Source organism: Aquarana catesbeiana, linkage group LG05 (genome assembly GCF_042186555.1).
Source record: "Aquarana catesbeiana isolate 2022-GZ linkage group LG05, ASM4218655v1, whole genome shotgun sequence".
In the NCBI taxonomy this organism is placed as follows: Eukaryota; Metazoa; Chordata; class Amphibia; order Anura; family Ranidae; genus Aquarana; species Aquarana catesbeiana.
Window position 1 is genome coordinate 605,870,207 of NC_133328.1, and position 16,760 is coordinate 605,886,966.

The 16,760-nt window shown below is 45.2% G+C and overlaps 1 protein-coding gene and 1 pseudogene across 1 annotated transcript in view; both read left to right on the forward strand.

Annotated features, from left to right (window-relative positions):
* The window catches only part of SNTB1 (syntrophin beta 1), a 224,428-nt gene that overhangs the window by 171,907 nt on the left and 35,761 nt on the right, over positions 1-16,760 (forward strand). The window lies entirely within an intron of this gene.
* Positions 4,694-4,798, forward strand: LOC141146444 (U2 spliceosomal RNA; annotated as a pseudogene).

The window sequence follows — 16,760 nt, forward strand, 5'->3', positions numbered from 1 at the left end:
GTGCGATTTCAGCCAATTTGAAATGAATGGGCTCAAATCGCACCGCACTGAATCACGTGATTTGCGCAGGAATACGGTACGGTTCCTGAGCGATTCACATGCGATGTGAAATGAGCCTTAAAGTGGTTGTAGGATGAGCTTGCTGTATCTTCTCACTAATCAGAATTCAAGGAAATGAGTTGTAATCTTTGTAATTCCTCTCCACTCTGTATTCCACTCAGGAAGTTTTCCAACTTTTTCTTCTACGTTAATGAGGGAAACAAAAGCTCCAAGAAGGTTATTAAAGCTTCATAACTCACTCTACTCTGGCTGTAACTTCCCTTTGTCATAAACAGCAATACGGCGGATTAATAAAGGCCTGAAAATAAATCGTTAGTTCAGACTTTCAAAGGGATTTAAGTGTTTTCCACTTTTTAATGAGGCCCAGCGTTGGCCTTATTACATCCTTAATGAATGGCAGATCTCCTGCCAAGAGGCTGACCTCTACTTTCCAGAATACATCAGTTGACATGAAAGCATTTAAAGAGAAGCTATGGTCCTTTCAATGTGTTTTTATGTACACCTGAAACTAATCAGGCTTACTTAAAGAAGGTTCTTAATGTGGGTTAATACTTTAGAAATGTTACTTCTACTGTGTATAATTTATAATTATGTATGTGCATGAGGACAGCCATACATTCTGTTTATGAGGGCAGGTTCTGCTTCCTTTTCAGTAGTGCTTCACAGCAGTTGTGTATTGTTCTTCTTTCACTATGCATATCTATCAGTCAGGTGTGTCAAGTGCTATGGTGGCCCCCTGGCAGGTGACACCGGCTCACCCAAGGTGCACGGTCTAAGTGACAGTTGGTCTTTATTGGAGCTCCTGAAGATGGAGATGGCCCTTAGACCTTAGTGGTGCTACCCAGTCTGCTTCACTGCAACTGTCACCAGGTTGCACCCCTGATGCCCCGTACACACGGTCGGACATTGATTGGACATTCCGACAACAAAATCCTAGGATTTTTTCCGACGGATGTTGGCTCAAACTTGTCTTGCATACACACGGTCACACAAAGTTGTCGGAAAATCCGATCATTCTGAACGCAGTGACGTAAAATACGTACATCGGGACTATAAACGGGGCAGTAGCCAATAGCTTTCATCTCTTTATTTATTCTGAGCATGCGTGGCACTTTGTGCGTCGGATTTGTGTACACACGATCGGAAATTCCGACAACGGATTTTGTTGTCGGAAAATTTTATAGCCTGCTCTCAAACTTTGTGTGTCGGAAAATCCGATGGAAAATGTGTGATGGAGCCCACACACGATCGGAATTTCCGACAACAAGGTCCTATCACACATTTTCCATCGGAAAATCCGACCGTGTGTACAGGGCATTAAAATTGCAATACCAAAGTTTGTCAGGAACAGGGATAGCCACAGTATAGAGACTGTAGTTTAAGATGGTGGGCCTAAAAGTATTTAGGTTTGGGCAGGGGTTTTGGTCGGCAGAAGAGTTGTTAGGTCCAGGCAGGGGTCCTGCCAGGAGGCAGGCAGAGGAGTAGATGGGTCAAGGCAAAAGTCTTGGCAAGTGGCAGGCAGAAGAGTAGTCGGGTCCAGGCAGAAGTCTTGGCAAGTGGCAGGCAGAAGAGTATTTAGGTCCAAGGAGAAGTCTTGGCAAGTGGCAGGCAGAGGAGTAGTCAGGTCCAGGCAGGGGTCTTGGCAGGCGGTAGACAGAGAAGTAGCCAGGTCCAGACAGGGGTCCTAGCAGGCAGCTGAGGAGTAGTCAGATGCAGGCAGGGGTCTTGGCAGGCAGCAGATAGATAGAGTAGTCAGGTCAAGTCAGGTCAAGACAGGGGACTTGGCAGGCAGACAGAGGAGTAGTCGGGTGCAGGCAGAAGTCAAATACTCTTCTAGCTGAATGGGTACAAATTCCCAAAGACACTTCAAAGACTTGTGGAAAGCCTTCCCAGAAGAGTAGAGGCTGTAATAGGGGTAGAGGGGCAAATCTGTACTAATGCCCGTGTTTGTGTAGCAGCGACTAAAAAAAGAATGGAGAGGAGAATAAAAGAGAGGGAAGTGGACACATGAGAGACTTTTATGAAGTATAGTAGTAGAAGGTTGTCCGTTTGAGCCAGGTCTTCTTGTTCAACTCCAGCACCTGACCACACAAATGTTCTTTTGGCTGAAAGGGCCCAAATAGTAAAGACACTTATGCCGCGTACACAGGAGCGGACTTTACGGCAGACTTTGCCCGGCGGACGGGATTTGGTCGGACAATTCGATGTGTGTGGGCTCCAGCGGACTTTGTTTTCTCAAAAGTTAGACGGACTTAGATTTGAAACATGTTTTAAATCTATCCGTCGAACTCGAGTCCGGTCGAAAAGTCCGCTCGTCTGTATGCTAGTTCGACGGACAAAAAGCCACGCTAGGGCAGCTATTGGCTACTGGCTATGAACTTCCTTGTTTTAGTCCGGTCGTACGTCATCACGTACAAATTCGACGGACTTTGGTGAATTGTGTGTAGGCAAGTCCGTTCATTCAGAAAGTCCGTCATAAAGTCCGTTGCAAAGTCTGCCGTAAAGTCCGACCATGTGTACGCGGCATTATAGCCACAAAGGTGGGTGGGGCAACTCTATATTTATAACTATATGAGCTTATCCAACAAGCTTGTCAGACGTGAAGGGTAGATGTCCACAACTTTAGGCCAAGTGTACTTCACAGGTATTGTCACACAAATGGCCATTACTGTATACTGCTTCTAGTTCAGTCCCTGGTCATCTCTCACCTCAACTAATGCAACTCCCTCTTGATTGGCTTACCTTTAGAGAGGCTATCCCCCCTTCAGTCCATCATGAATGCTGCTGCCAGATTCATCCACCCTACCGACCGTTCAGTGTCTGCTACCCCCCTATGCCAATCCCTCCACTGGTTTCCACTCCCCCCGACAAATTAAATTCAAGATACTAACCACAACTTACAAAGCCATCCACAGCTCTTCCCCCAGCTAAATCACTAACCTAGTCTCAAAATACCAACCTACAATTCCTAGCAAGCTCCAACGAAGCAGTACCCCTAAGCTGGACACTGAAAGCCTTGCTGGGAATTGTAGCTCCTTTAAACCTTCATCAAAAGCTTCCTATGCAGGTGGTGATTGGGTCATCAAGGATCAGCAGAATACTAATGAGCTTTCCCCTTTGCTCTGACTCTTATCAACAAGTTCCTAGTCAGCCTGCATGGTGCAGCTTTACCTGGTTGGCCCCCAAAACGACTTTTTCTCTCCCAGTCTAAGTTCTGCTGCAACAAGCCAAATTCAAGTACTTACATTAATTACATTTATTATAATTTTTAATTTTTTTTTTTTTTTTAAAGAATACATAACTACAATAACTGAAGTTATTTTCAGTTCAGGTTTAAGCCTTTGGGTCTGCAGGATCTGCTGTTGCAGGACTCGGAATTGCTTACTTGTATTTTGTGCCTTGTCACAGCGCATTCCGGTAAGATAAACTGCCTGCCAACACAAACAATCCTCTTTCTTATATAAGAAAACAATCCAGCCACAGAAAATGCGGCTCGTGTGTTTTTTCTCTGCATGTGGGATGTTAGAAAATATTCCTTATTTTAGGGGAAGGTCTGCGGTTTGCAGAGAAAAATATGTAGAAGAAAAGTTTGTGTCGTTTTCTATATTTGGAAATCGCTGCGGCGCTGAGACTTTTTTCTCATTGGACTCCAAGGAGGATTAACTCCTTCCCAACTGATGGATAGAAGGCTTTACCTGCTATCGTATATCTTCAGAAGCCTTTAAGATTGTAAGTGCGCTGTAATAGTTCCCACGCCATCCTCTCCATAGGTAGATGGGCGGCCGCTGTCTGCCCTGGCCAGGAATAGTTGGCATTTACTGGCCCCCAAAACCTGCTTATTGCTGCCTGTTCTTCCTTTGGCCAGCTTCACACGAGCTTCAGCCTGTATAAGAGCTGTGTGCAGGGCAAGCTTTGACAAAAGCATTTGCAGAGCTTTCAGCGAGCTTTGTTGAAGCTTTTAATGTACCATTCAGCTCAAGTTTGTAAATGTTGAACAACAGATCCTAATGGGGAATGCTGATTGTCACTTTAACCACCTCAGCCCCCCCGGAAGATTTGGCTGCTGAATGACCAGGCCATTTTTTTTCAATTCAGCACTGCGTCGCTTTAACTGACAATTGCGCGGTCGTGCGACTCTGCACGCAAACAAAATTGACGTCCTTTTTTTCCCCCACAAATTTTGGTGTATTTGATCGCCTCTGCGGTTTTTATTTTTTGCGCTATAAACAAAAAAAGAGCGACAATTTTGAAAAAAACGCAATATTTTGTACTTTTTGCTATAATAGATATCCCCATTTTTTTTTAAAAAAAGCTTTTTTTTTTCTCAGTTTAGGCCGATATGTATTCTTCTACATATTTTTGGTAAAAAAAAAAATTAAAAAAATCGCAATAAGCGTATATTAATTGGTTTGGGCAAAAGTTATAGCATCTACAAAATAGGGGATAGATTTATAGCATTTTTATTCTTTTTTTTTTTTACTAGTAATGGTGACGATCTGCGATTTTTATCGGGACTGCGACATTATGGCAGACACATCGGACACTTTTGACACATTTTTGGAACCATTGGCATTTATACAGCGATCGGTGCTATAAAAATGCACTGATTACTGTAAAAATGTCACTGGCAGGGATCGCTTCTCTGCCTTTTGGCTAAGATCAAGTGTAGTATCTGTACTTATCAATTTCCAGAGGAGGCGCTGTGCTACTCTCAAAGGGGAGAGCCAGCAAATCCAATGGTGTTATAGTGCCTGGAAAGGCGGTTTTAGCAGGGACTATGCCAAGCTGGCCGACAGATACTGGGGGCTGGCCGATGGCTGAGTCTAAGCCGTCTGGAAGGGTGCTCCTGGTGAGGTTGGGTGCTGCATCTGGGTCTGACCAGAGGGTCGGGTCCCTGTCCTTCTGGCCTAGATTGTGGTAGCTCTAGCTATGGACAGTTTTTCGGGAGAGAACACCAGCTCCTCTTTTGATGGCGGGGGGGAGGGAGTGATGGAAGCAACGGTGGGGCCTGATGGTAAAAGGCTCTCACCAAGCTCCCTGAACTTCATGCCTTTCTGTCTGAAGTGGGGGCTGCTGTGGTCTGGGTCGCTGGTCAGGGTTGGTCCTGAAAGCCTATGGAGTATGTGCCTCTGGAGTGGCAGTCCAGGGGTGCCAAAAAAGGGTCACTTTGATTTGAGGCACCACGGTCACTGCACCATAGAACACGCTTTTTAGCACCTGCCTCTTGGGCCGGGCCTTTTGGCTGGGACCAGAGGAATTTTTTATTCCTGGCCGGAGGGCCTGGTCATTGTTTCACACAATGGCCACCTTTTTCACTCTCCTCTCCACCTATTCCTTCCCCACTTTATTTTATTTATTAGCCTATGTTTGTCACTTTTTGTATTTTTGTGTTGCACTGTGTGATGAGTAGGGTTGCAGGTCCTCTGGCCAGCCCTGAAAGTCTTGGGAGGGGGTGGACATGACCTTTTGTCTTGGTTCGCCCTCTCTCATGGGGTCTCTCTTCGGGGGAGCCCCACCTAGTACTTGGTTGGGTCTGTTTCGGCAGGCCCTCCAAAGAACGGGGTTTGTCTGGTTTCGGCCAGATGGACCAAGTGTAAGTACCCTTGTCCCCGTCTGGAACCTAACGCCCCGGGGGATTCAGGGCAAGGCCCTCTGATTTCAGAGGGCTTGTATACCCGTTGCACTTTTTTGGTTTTCATTCCTTATGTGTGTGCACATTTTTTTGGCACTGGGTGAAGTTTTTGGGTGTGTTTGCACGCCATAGGCTTTCAAAAAAAAAAAAAGAAGACCGGAACGAAAGTGGCAGTGGGTGCCTGTCAAGTTTGAGTACACAGCAGACCCCTGATGTCTCACATTTGTGACAGAGAAAGGGGCTGAGGACAGATTCTCCAGCCCCTTATGTCAGCTGCACTGCACAGTGAATGAATGGGAAATGCTCTGTGCTGAGCGGCTTTCTGTTCATTCACAAACTGAAGCCTAGTAAACCTGGTTTACTAGGCTTCAGTTATGAATGAACACAGTGATTGATCTGTACCAATCACTCACTGTGCTCATTCAGAAAAGGAAGCTGCTGGTAAATGGCACAGGCCCAGGCAGCAGGAGGAATCTATGCCCCGCAGGGGTGATTAGGGTGTGCCCAGGCACATCTGGCACACCCCCTGCACACACACCTATGCTTGCTGTTCACACTGCTCTTATACAAGCTGAAGCCCATGTGAAACAGGCTATAGGATCAAACTCAGTCATGATACCAGTATGCATGGTGTTAATCAGGGCATGTCCCTTTTCACTACTACAGGATTGAGAACGTTTTAAATGTAGATCAATGTAAAATATACAGATCCCTTTACCCACTTTTGATCCAGAAGAAGGAAAAAAAAACTTAAAGCATTCTCCACCTTGCTCCACCAGGGGAAAAAAAAAATCTTATACAGTATCTCACAAAAGTGGGTACACCCCTCACATTTTTGTAAATATTTTATTCTATCTTTTCATGTGACAACACTGAAGAAATGACACTTTGCTACAATGTAAAGTAGTGAGTGTACAGCTTGTATAACAGTGTAAATTTGCTGTCCCCTCAAAATAACTCAACACACAGCCATTAATGTCTAAACCGCTGGCAACAAAAGTGAGTACACCCCTAAGTGAAAATGGCCAAATTGGGCCCAAAGTGTCAATATTTTGTGTGGCCGCCATTATTTTCCAGCACTGCCTTAATCCTCTTGGGCATGGAGTTCACCAGAGCTTCACAGGTTGCCACTGGAGTCCTCTTCCACTCCTCCATGATGACATCACAGAGCTGGTGGATGTTAGAGACCTTGCACTCCTCCACCTTCCGTTTTGAGGATGTCCCACAGATGCTCAGTAGGGTTTAGGTCTGGAGACATGCTTGGCCAGTCCATCACCTTTACCCTCAGATTCTTTAGCAAGGCAGTGGTCATCTTGGAGGTGTGTTTGGGGTCGTTATCATGTTGGAATGCTGCCCTGCGGCCCAGTCTGCGAAGGGAGGGGATCATATTCTGCTTCAGTATGTCACAGTACATGTTGGCATTCATGGTTCAATGAACTGTAGCTCCCCAGTGCTGGCAGCACTCATACAGCCCCAGACCATGACACTCCCACCACCATGCTTGACTGTAGGCAAGACACACTTGTCTTTGTACTCCTCACCTGGTTGCCACCACACACACTGGACACCATCTGAACCAAATAAGTTTATCTTGTTTTCATCAGACCACAGGACATGGTTCCAGTAATCCATGTCCTTAGTCTGCTTGTCTTCAGCAAACTGTTTGCGGACTTTCTTGTGCCTCACCTTTTAGAAGGGGCTTTCTTCTGGGATGACAGCAATGCAGACCAATTTGATGCAGTGTGCGGCGTATGGTCTGAGCACTGACAGACTGACCCCCCACCCCTTCAACCTCTGAAGCAATTCTGGCAGCACTCATACGTCTATTTTAGGGTCTTGGCAATCTTCTTATATCCTAGGCCATCTTTATGAAGAGCAACAATTCTTTTTTTTTTTCAGATCCTCAGAGAGTTCTTTGACATGAGGTGCCATGTTGAACTTCCAGTGACCAGTATGAGAGAGTGAGAGCGATAACACCAAATTTAACGCACCTGCTCCCCATTCACACCTGAGACCTTGTAAAACTAATGAGTCACATGACACCGGGGAGGGAAAATGACTAATTGGGCCCAATTTGGACATTTTCACTTAGGGGTGTACTTACTTTTGTTGCCAGCGGTTTAGACATTAATGGCTGTGTTGAGTTATTTTGAGGGGACAGCAAATTTACACTGTTATACAAGCTGTACACTCACTACTTTACATTGTAGCAAAGTGTCATTTCTTCAGTGTTGTCACATGAAAAGATATAATAAAATATTTACAAAAATGTGAGGGGTGTACTCACAAATGTACTTTTGTGAGATACTGTGTGTGCGTGTATGTATATATATAAATATATATATATATATATATATATATATATATATATATATATATATATATATAAATAAAATATAAAATTACTTTTTTTTTTTTTTTTTGTAAAGGAGGGACAAAACTCTTGGTAAAAGCAGTGGGAGTTCTTTATAATCTAGAAGAAGAGTGTGGTTACAGTGGTGGGATTTCGGAGGCAGTGCCAAGTCTAGCTGGGTAAACCTCTTCTCTCAATTACAAACTGAAAAACCACTAATTAAAAATAAGTTTAAAACCCAATAGGTAATGTCTGGCACTGTGTATGGGAAGCGGAGCCTTGATGAAGAAGGGACACTTTGAAAGTCCCCGCTGTCTGTGGGAGCCACCAGTAATGCTCAGTAGTAATGGGCAGATATTTCTGGGTAATTCACCAAGAGTTCAACTAATCATTTTCTAAATTTGTTGAACAAATTTAAAAAAAAAGGCAAATCCTACTAAAATCTATTTTGGGCAAATCTTATTATTTGCCCATTTTAGAGCTAATAGACAGACTACGGTCTAAAAAGACATGGGAAGCTGGGCACTGCCATGGGGGGATATGCAGTGCCGGGATAAGGTAGCCCAGGGCGAACATGCCAAATGGCACCCCTTCCTCCCTCAAGATGTATGAGCATTATGTGTCTGCAAAAATTCCCTCCCTCCCAAATATATTGAGCACTAATCTCCCAGCACAAATACACCCCCCCTTGCTGAAACCAACTGCCCCTCTCAAGCAGAGATCTCTGCCCCCCCCCCCCCATTCCCCTCCCAGTTCAAATTCTCTCTCTCCCCAAATACCTGCCCCCCCCCCAAAAAAAAAATCACCCCCCCCCCCCCCAGCACAAATACTCTACTCCTCAAATTTCTCCTCCTAGCACAAATCCTCCACCTCAAATGTCCCCTCCTAGCACAAATCCCCCCCCCCACTCCAAAGCCCCCCTCCCAGCACAAATCCCCCCATCCCCCCTCCCAGCACAAATCCCCCCCCCCATTCCCCCCTCCTAGCACAAATCCTCCACTTCAAATGTCCCCTCCTAGCACAAATACCCCCCCCACTCCAAAGCCCCCCTCCTAGCACAAATCCTCCACCTCAAATGTCCCCTCCTAGCACACATAACCCCACTCCAAAGCCCCCCTCCCAGCACAAATCCCCCCTCCTAGCACAAATCCTCCACCTCAAATTTCCCCTCCTAGCACACATACATCCCCCAATCATCCATAAATTACCCCCCTGCTCAAATAAAAATAAAAATCCCCTCCTGGCACAAATCCCCTACCCCCTCTACTATATGATCTCTTCTAGCACAAACCTCCTAAATTCCTCCTCCAAGCACAAATCCTCACCCCCCATCCAGACAGAAATCCCCCCCCCCCCCCATACACTCAAATCACCACTCCTAGCACCCCCCTTCCCTAATTTCCCCTCCTAAAACAATTCTTACCCCCTGCCCCCAAATTCCCCCTCAACACAAATCTCCACCCCCACCTCACATGATACTATAGTTCCCAGGACAGCCGCCCCTCCTGCCCACCTCTTGTCCCGGCCCTGGGGATATGTACCAATGCCAGTTTTTTTTTCCCCTGAACATACCGAACAGCATGGAGAGGATTTATTTCATGCAGCTTCAAGGAAAACATACAAAATACTCATTCTTTGACCCCTTCTCATCTGCCCTGGCATGCCTTTAAATAGTTCAGAATGCCCAGGAGGCAAGAAGGATCATTGATCATGTGACCACCATCAGAGTGGTCACATGATTGGAAGCCGGGCCCACCAGTTACCGATGTGTATTCTTATTCCTATTCCTATACTGGAAATCGCACCAACATTTCAGCAAGCAGTAATTTTTTTTTTCTTAGCACAGCGCAATAAAATAATGGAGTAAAATAGGAATTTCAGTGGATGTGGAATGTTCATCAATGTGCTAGTGATTAGGAACAGCGATCTCTTCTCCTCTAGTCAGTCCCCTCCCCCTACAGTTAGAAACACCTCCCAGGGAACACATTTGACCGCTTGATCGCCCCCTAGTGTTAACCCCTTTCCTGGCAGTGAAATTTACACAGTAATCAGTGCATTTTTATAGCACCGATCGCTGTATAAAATGTCAGTGGTCCCAAATAAGTGTCAAAAATGTCCGATCTGTCCGCCGCAATGTCGCGGTCCCGCTAAAAATCGATGATCACCGCCATTACTAGTAAAATAATAATAATAATAAAAATGCCATAAATCTATCCCCTATTTTGTAGACGCTATAACTTTTGCACAAACCAATCAATATACGCTTATTGCGATTTTTTTTTTACCAAAAATATGTAGAAGAATATATATTGGCCTAACTACTTGGTGGTATTTGATCACCTCTACGGTTTTTATTTTTGTGCTATCAGCAAAAAAAAGAGCGACAATTTAAAAAACACAATACGTTTTACTTTCTGCTATAAAATATATCCAAGGAAAAAATCAAATTTCTTCATCAATTTAGGTCAATATGTATTCTGCTACATATTTTTGGTAAAAAAAAAAATCCCAGCGTATATACGTAAGCGTATATTGATTGGTTTGCGCAAAAGTTTTGCGAATTTTTAATTATTTTTTTTTACAGGTAAAGGCGGCGATCAGTGGCTTATAGCGGGACTGTGACATTGCGGCGGACAAATCGGACACCAAGTGACACTTTTGACACTTTTTTGGGGACCAGTGACACCAATACAATTATCAGTGCTAAAAAATATGCACTGTCACTGTACTAATGACACTGGCAGGGAAGGGGTTAAAGCAGAGTTCCACCCATTTCTGTTTTTATTAAAAGTCAGCAGCTACAAAAAGTGTAGCTGCTGACTTTTAATCAACAGACACTCACCTGTCCTATGATCCAGCGATGCGGCCGCCCGAAGCCTCGTTCCTCTCCCCCCTCCTCTCCGCAGCGCCGGCATTGCAAGTGTGGGCACCCCCGCTGTGACAGCTTGCGGCTTCACAGCCGGGTGCGCACTGCACATGTGCGAGTATTACTGCACGTTCTGAATGGCCGGACAATCTTCTGGGACCTGTGACGTGTCCCGGAAGATTGCAGGGAGGGAGGGGGAGAGGAGAACTTCCGCTCCGTGCCACGGCACCATGAGCGGAAGTGGAAGCTGGATACCTGTCCAAACTAGGAACGAACCCCCCCCCCCAAAAAAAAATGCCAAATGTGGCATGTCAGGAGTCCTTAAAGCAGAAATTCAGATTTTGGGTGGCACTCTGCTTTAACATCAGGGGCGATCAAAGGGTTAAATATGTTCCTAATGGAGTTCTTTCTAACTGTGTGGGCGATGCTTTAACTGTGTGAAGACAGAGATCAGTGTTCCTGCTTAGCAGAAACACAAGATTTATATCTTCCCCACTAACAGAGCGGCGATCTTCCTTGTTTACATAGGCAGACCGCCGTTCTGTCTCTCTCGGGAACGATCGCCGGATGCCGGGGGACATCGGGTCCGCTGTACCTGCTGATCCCGCTGTGTCCAATCACAGCGGGAGCTGGTCGCCGGTGGCGCGCTTGCACGAACCAGACCTGGAATAGCGAAATCACAAACCTGCATGTGATTTCGTGCAGGAGAGCCGCCACCCTGCAGTAAATGTACGCCCAATAGAAAACAGTTGGCAAAAAAAACGACAGCAGTTATTACCATCCCCCTCCCCTTACACTAAGGCTCGATTCACACAGGGGCAACACAACTTCAGCGCGACTTTGCAAGGCGACTTCAGCACGACTTCAGCACGACTTTAAGCAATTTACAACGCGACTTCAAGTCACCTCCAGGACAGGCGACTTTGGCTGTGGCCAATCAGAGAATAATCAGCTCTCTGGGAGGGAGGGGTTTGCCTGGGCAAACTAATTTCTTTTCCTGTAAAGTCGCTTCAATATAGATGGAGATCCGACTTGGAGGCGACTTCCATTGAATTCTATGGGTACAGGTCGCCTAGAAGTCGGATTGAAGTAGTACAGGAACCTTTTCTGAAGTCGGAGCGACTTCAGTAGTGTACATTAAGACGCTCTCATTGACTATAATGCATTTCCCAAAGTCAAGCGACTTGGGGCGACTTGAGGGCTGACAAGTTGGATCTCAAGTCGTTATAGTGTGAACCGACCCTAAATGAAAATAAAGTTCTACTTTAACTCCTTTCCCTTCACCCCAAACTAATAATTTCCTGCTGATTATTCTTTATTTCTATTTTTCCAACCATTTATATTAAAACTTTTTTCGTTTTTATAAGTTTTGTTTGTTAATCTTTAGTTTTACATAAGAAAAAAAGTCACACAATTGGGGAAATTGGTTTATAAATAACTTTGCAATGCTTTATACCAGAATTATTATTTTTGTATAATTTCAGTATCTCTTTTTTTTATATATATAATTTTAATATTTTAGTATATAATTTTTTTGTTTTGTTACTTTTTTCCCTATTGGTTGAAAAAAAAAAATTTGCAAGAGAATATCACCAAAAAAAGCATTGTGTATACAAAATGATATGTATTACTTTGTTATCTTAAGGCCCCTTTCACACGATCGGCGCAAAGATCCGCCTGCCCGTTTTTCAGGTGGATCTGAGCGGGCCACCCATTGACTTCTATGGGCAGGCGACTGTCAGTGGAGATGTGTCCGCTGACACCCGCCTGCCATCCGATCCGACATGATCCGCTGAAAACAAACGGATGGCCACATTCGGCCCGTGTGTATGTCAGCCGGCCCAACAGAAGCCGGCCATTTTCCAACCTGTTCCTTCGGGGTTTTTTATTTGGCTCGGAAAAGTCAAAAACGATTTTCTTATTTCAATAAATTTTCATTGAAGTTTCTACAGCGTATAGAACAAAAAAATTAAAGTAAGGCACAGATCAGAGACATGGTTGCCATGAGTGGATACAAAACAAGAGATCCATCAATCAATAAAGAGAATAACCATAATGGAAGACGTGAAGAACGAAGTGTTTATACTAGAACTCTAAGCAATCAAGAATAACTTTATTATGTGTAATAGAACACATTCCGGTACCACGCAAACCAATAAGGACAAACAACCCTCGCATGCATTGATAATAGCCATGGGTATGCACCAAGGTGATCACCTTGTTTCTGGATATAAGGTCGGGAGTTTTCCAATGGCAAACAATAGCTAATCTTGTTGGCAAAAGAATGTGAATGGTTATGTATTGAAGGTGGGGAGGAATGTTCTCAGTACTAATGCTCAGTAGAGCGATTTCTGGGGAAGTATCAATAGGAATTAGTGGTTCATCGAATAAAAATTTTGGTGCCGAAACTGAAAATAACAGTTTTTAAAAAATATACACTATATTACCAAAAGTATTGTGACGCCTGCCTTTACACACACATGAACTTTAATGGCATCCCAGTCTTAGTCTGTAGGGTTCAATATTGAGTTGGCCCAAACTTTACAGCTATAACAGCTTCAATTCTTCTGGGAAGGCTGTGCACAAGGTTTAGGAGTGTGTCTATGGAAGGTTAGACCATTCTTCCAGAAGCACATTTGTGAGGTCAGGCATTGATGTTGGACTAGAAGGCCTGGCTCGCAGTCTGCGCTCTAATTCATCCCAAAGGTGTTCTATTGATTTGAGGTCAGTCAAGTTCCTCCACCCCAAACACGCCATGTCTTTATGGACCTTGCTTTGTGCACTGGGACATCCCCAAACTGTTCCCACAAAGTTGGGAGCATAAAATTGTCCAAAATGTCTTGGTATGCTGACTCCTTAAGAGTTCCCTTCACTGGAACTAAGGGGCCAAACCCAACCCCTGAAAAACAACCCCACACCATAATCCCCCTCCACCAAATGATTTGTACCAGTGCACAAAGCAAGGTCCATAAAGACATGGAGCGAGTTTGGGGTGGAGGAACTTGACTGGCCTGCACGGAGTCCTGACCTCAACCTGATAGAACACCTTTGGGATGAATTAGAGCAGAGACTGCGAGCCAGGCCTTCTCGTCCACATCAGTGCCTGACCTCACAAATGCACTTCTAGAAGAATGGTCAAACTTTCCCGTAGACACACTCCTAAACCTTGTGGACAACCTTCCCAGAAGAGTTGAAGCTGTTATAGCTGCAATGGGTGAGCCAACTCAATATTGAACCTTACGGACCAAGACTGGGATGCCATTAAAGTTCATGTGTGTGTAAAGGCAGGCGTCCCAGTACTTTTGGTAATATAGTGTATTTATTTGTTCTGTATTTATCGGCGTATAACACACACTTTTTTCCCCTTAAAATCAGGGGGAAATCGTGGGTGCGTGTTATACGCCGATCCGTCTATGATTGTGAGCCTTTTGGCAGCTTTCCGCGGCTTTCTTGGCGGCTTTCGGCCATTCTCGGGGGCAAGAGCGGCCGAGTGCGTCCAAAGGCCGCCGAGAACGGCCGAAAGCGGCTGAGAACGACCAAAAACTCGCGGAGAGTGGCCGAGAATGGCGGCGCCATTTTTAAACAGCAGTGTACTGACAAGTCTGCAAATGACACAGGGCCAAGGCTGCAGATGAACACTGATAAGGCTGCAGATGGACACTGATAAGGCTGCATTGATGGGCATTTAAATGTCAGTTTTTTTCCTTAAACGTCCCTCCTAAACTTGGGGTGCGTGTTATACGCCGATAAATATGGTATATATAAAATTGTATTATATTTGACTTTTTAATTAATATCATGAATTTATATGAATATTTTGAACGATTTTTCATCTAGTGTATGTGTATGGGGACCATAAGTGATGACATACCGATTTTAAAATAAACAGGCCTGGGAGTCTAGCACTACAATGGAACTAGCACTACAACATATCCAAAGCTGGGGTTCCTAGCCCCAAGTGGCCCCGAGATACAGGGGCCCCAAATTCGGTTTGGAAAATGTCAAGCACTTTTCTGCAGCAGAGAATGACATTTTCCGAACCGATTTTGGGGCCCCGTATCTCGGGGCCACTTGGTGCTAGGAACCCCAGCTTTGGATATGTTGTAGTGCTAGTTCCACTGGGTTTGCACACTAAATGTGGGGTTCCTAGCACCAAGTGGCCCTGAGATACGGGGCCCCAAATTCGGTCAACTGTGTCCATCTGCAGCAATGTCATTTCGGGACCCTTTGGGTCCAGAGACCCCAAATTTTGGCTGCAGCTAGGGGGCATCTAGGAACCCTTAACTACTGAGTTTGAAGTTCGGGGGCCCAAATTCGGTTCAGAAAATGTCATTCTCTGCTGCAGAAAAGTGCTTGACTCCAGTATAAGCCGAGGGGGGCATTTTCAGCACACAAAAAAATGTGCTGAAAAACTCGGCTTATACTCGAGTATATACGGTATATGTGGGGGTTCCAAGTAATTTTCTAGCAAAAAATACTTACTGTATTTATTGGTGTATAACACTCACTTTTTCACCATGAAAATCGGGTGCAAATAGTGTGTGTGTGTTATACGCCAATACTTCAATTTTAGCTGCCTCTGAGGGGACAGGGAGGGTGGCGGGATGAACGCCATCAGATTAAATACAGTGAGAATCTCCTGTTTAATTGGCGGCCTCTGTAATGGGAAGTCCCGTCTCCTGGGCCGCCATTGGACCACTGTTCTGTCTATCATAGGAGATTCTCACTGTATGTAATCTGTCGGCGCTTGTCCCGTCCCCTCCCCTGTCCCCTCTAGGCTGCAGATGGGCATCGATCAGACTGCACTGATGGCAGTGGTGAGGCTGCTGCATTGATGGCAGTGGCGAGGCTGCTGCATTGATGGCAGTGGCGAGGCTGCTGCATTGATGGCAGTGGCGAGGCTGCTGCATTGATGGCAGTGGCGAGGCTGCTGCATTGATGGCAATGGCGAGGCTGCTACATTGATGGCAGTGGCGAGGCTGCTGCATTGATGGCAGTGGCGAGGCTGCTGCATTGATGGCAGTGGCGAGGCTGCTGCATTGATGGCAGTGGCGAGGCTGCTGCATTGATGGCAGTGGCGAGGCTGCTGCATTGATGGCAGTGGCGAGGCTGCTGCATTGATGGCAGTGGCGAGGCTGCTGCATTGATGGCAGTGGCGAGGCTGCTACATTGATGGCAATGGCGAGGCTGCATTGATGTAGACTAATGAGGCTGCATTGATGGCACTTGTGAGGCTGCAGATGGGCATTGATCAGGCTGCATTGATGGCAATGGTGAGGCTGCAGATGGGCACTGACCCTTATTTTGCTTCAAAGTTCCTTATTAAAAATTTTAGTTTTTTTCCTGAAACTTCCCTCTTAAAATGAATGTGCGTGTTATACACCTGTGCGTGTTATATGCCGATAAATACGGTATTTAAACTTGTAAACAAAGAGTTCCAGGGAAGGCCTGGTCAGCAAGTGGTTATGTAAACTAAAGCAGTTTTTGCTGCGGTTTTATTAATAGAGGTAAAAGAAATTGGAGTGGATGTCCAATGTATATGTCGGTCACCCAGAGGAAACACTGGCCCACTCTTCTGTAGAATATATAACCACGGCTGAAAGAATATTCCACATTCTAAAAAAAATCCTGACCTATGAAAAGTTCCTGTGACTCTGGATTCCAGGGTCTGTAAGCTTCAGTGTGTTCCCCTCTTCAGTGACGGGCCTCATTTTTCATGGTGTCTAGTTGCTAAGGGACTTCAAATATTTAGAGAAATTGGGCCAAAGCCAGCATTTTTTTAATCCAGATTGAAAAACAATGAGTGATATGTCATACTTGTAAAAAACAGTTGTGTGCGTCTAACTGGG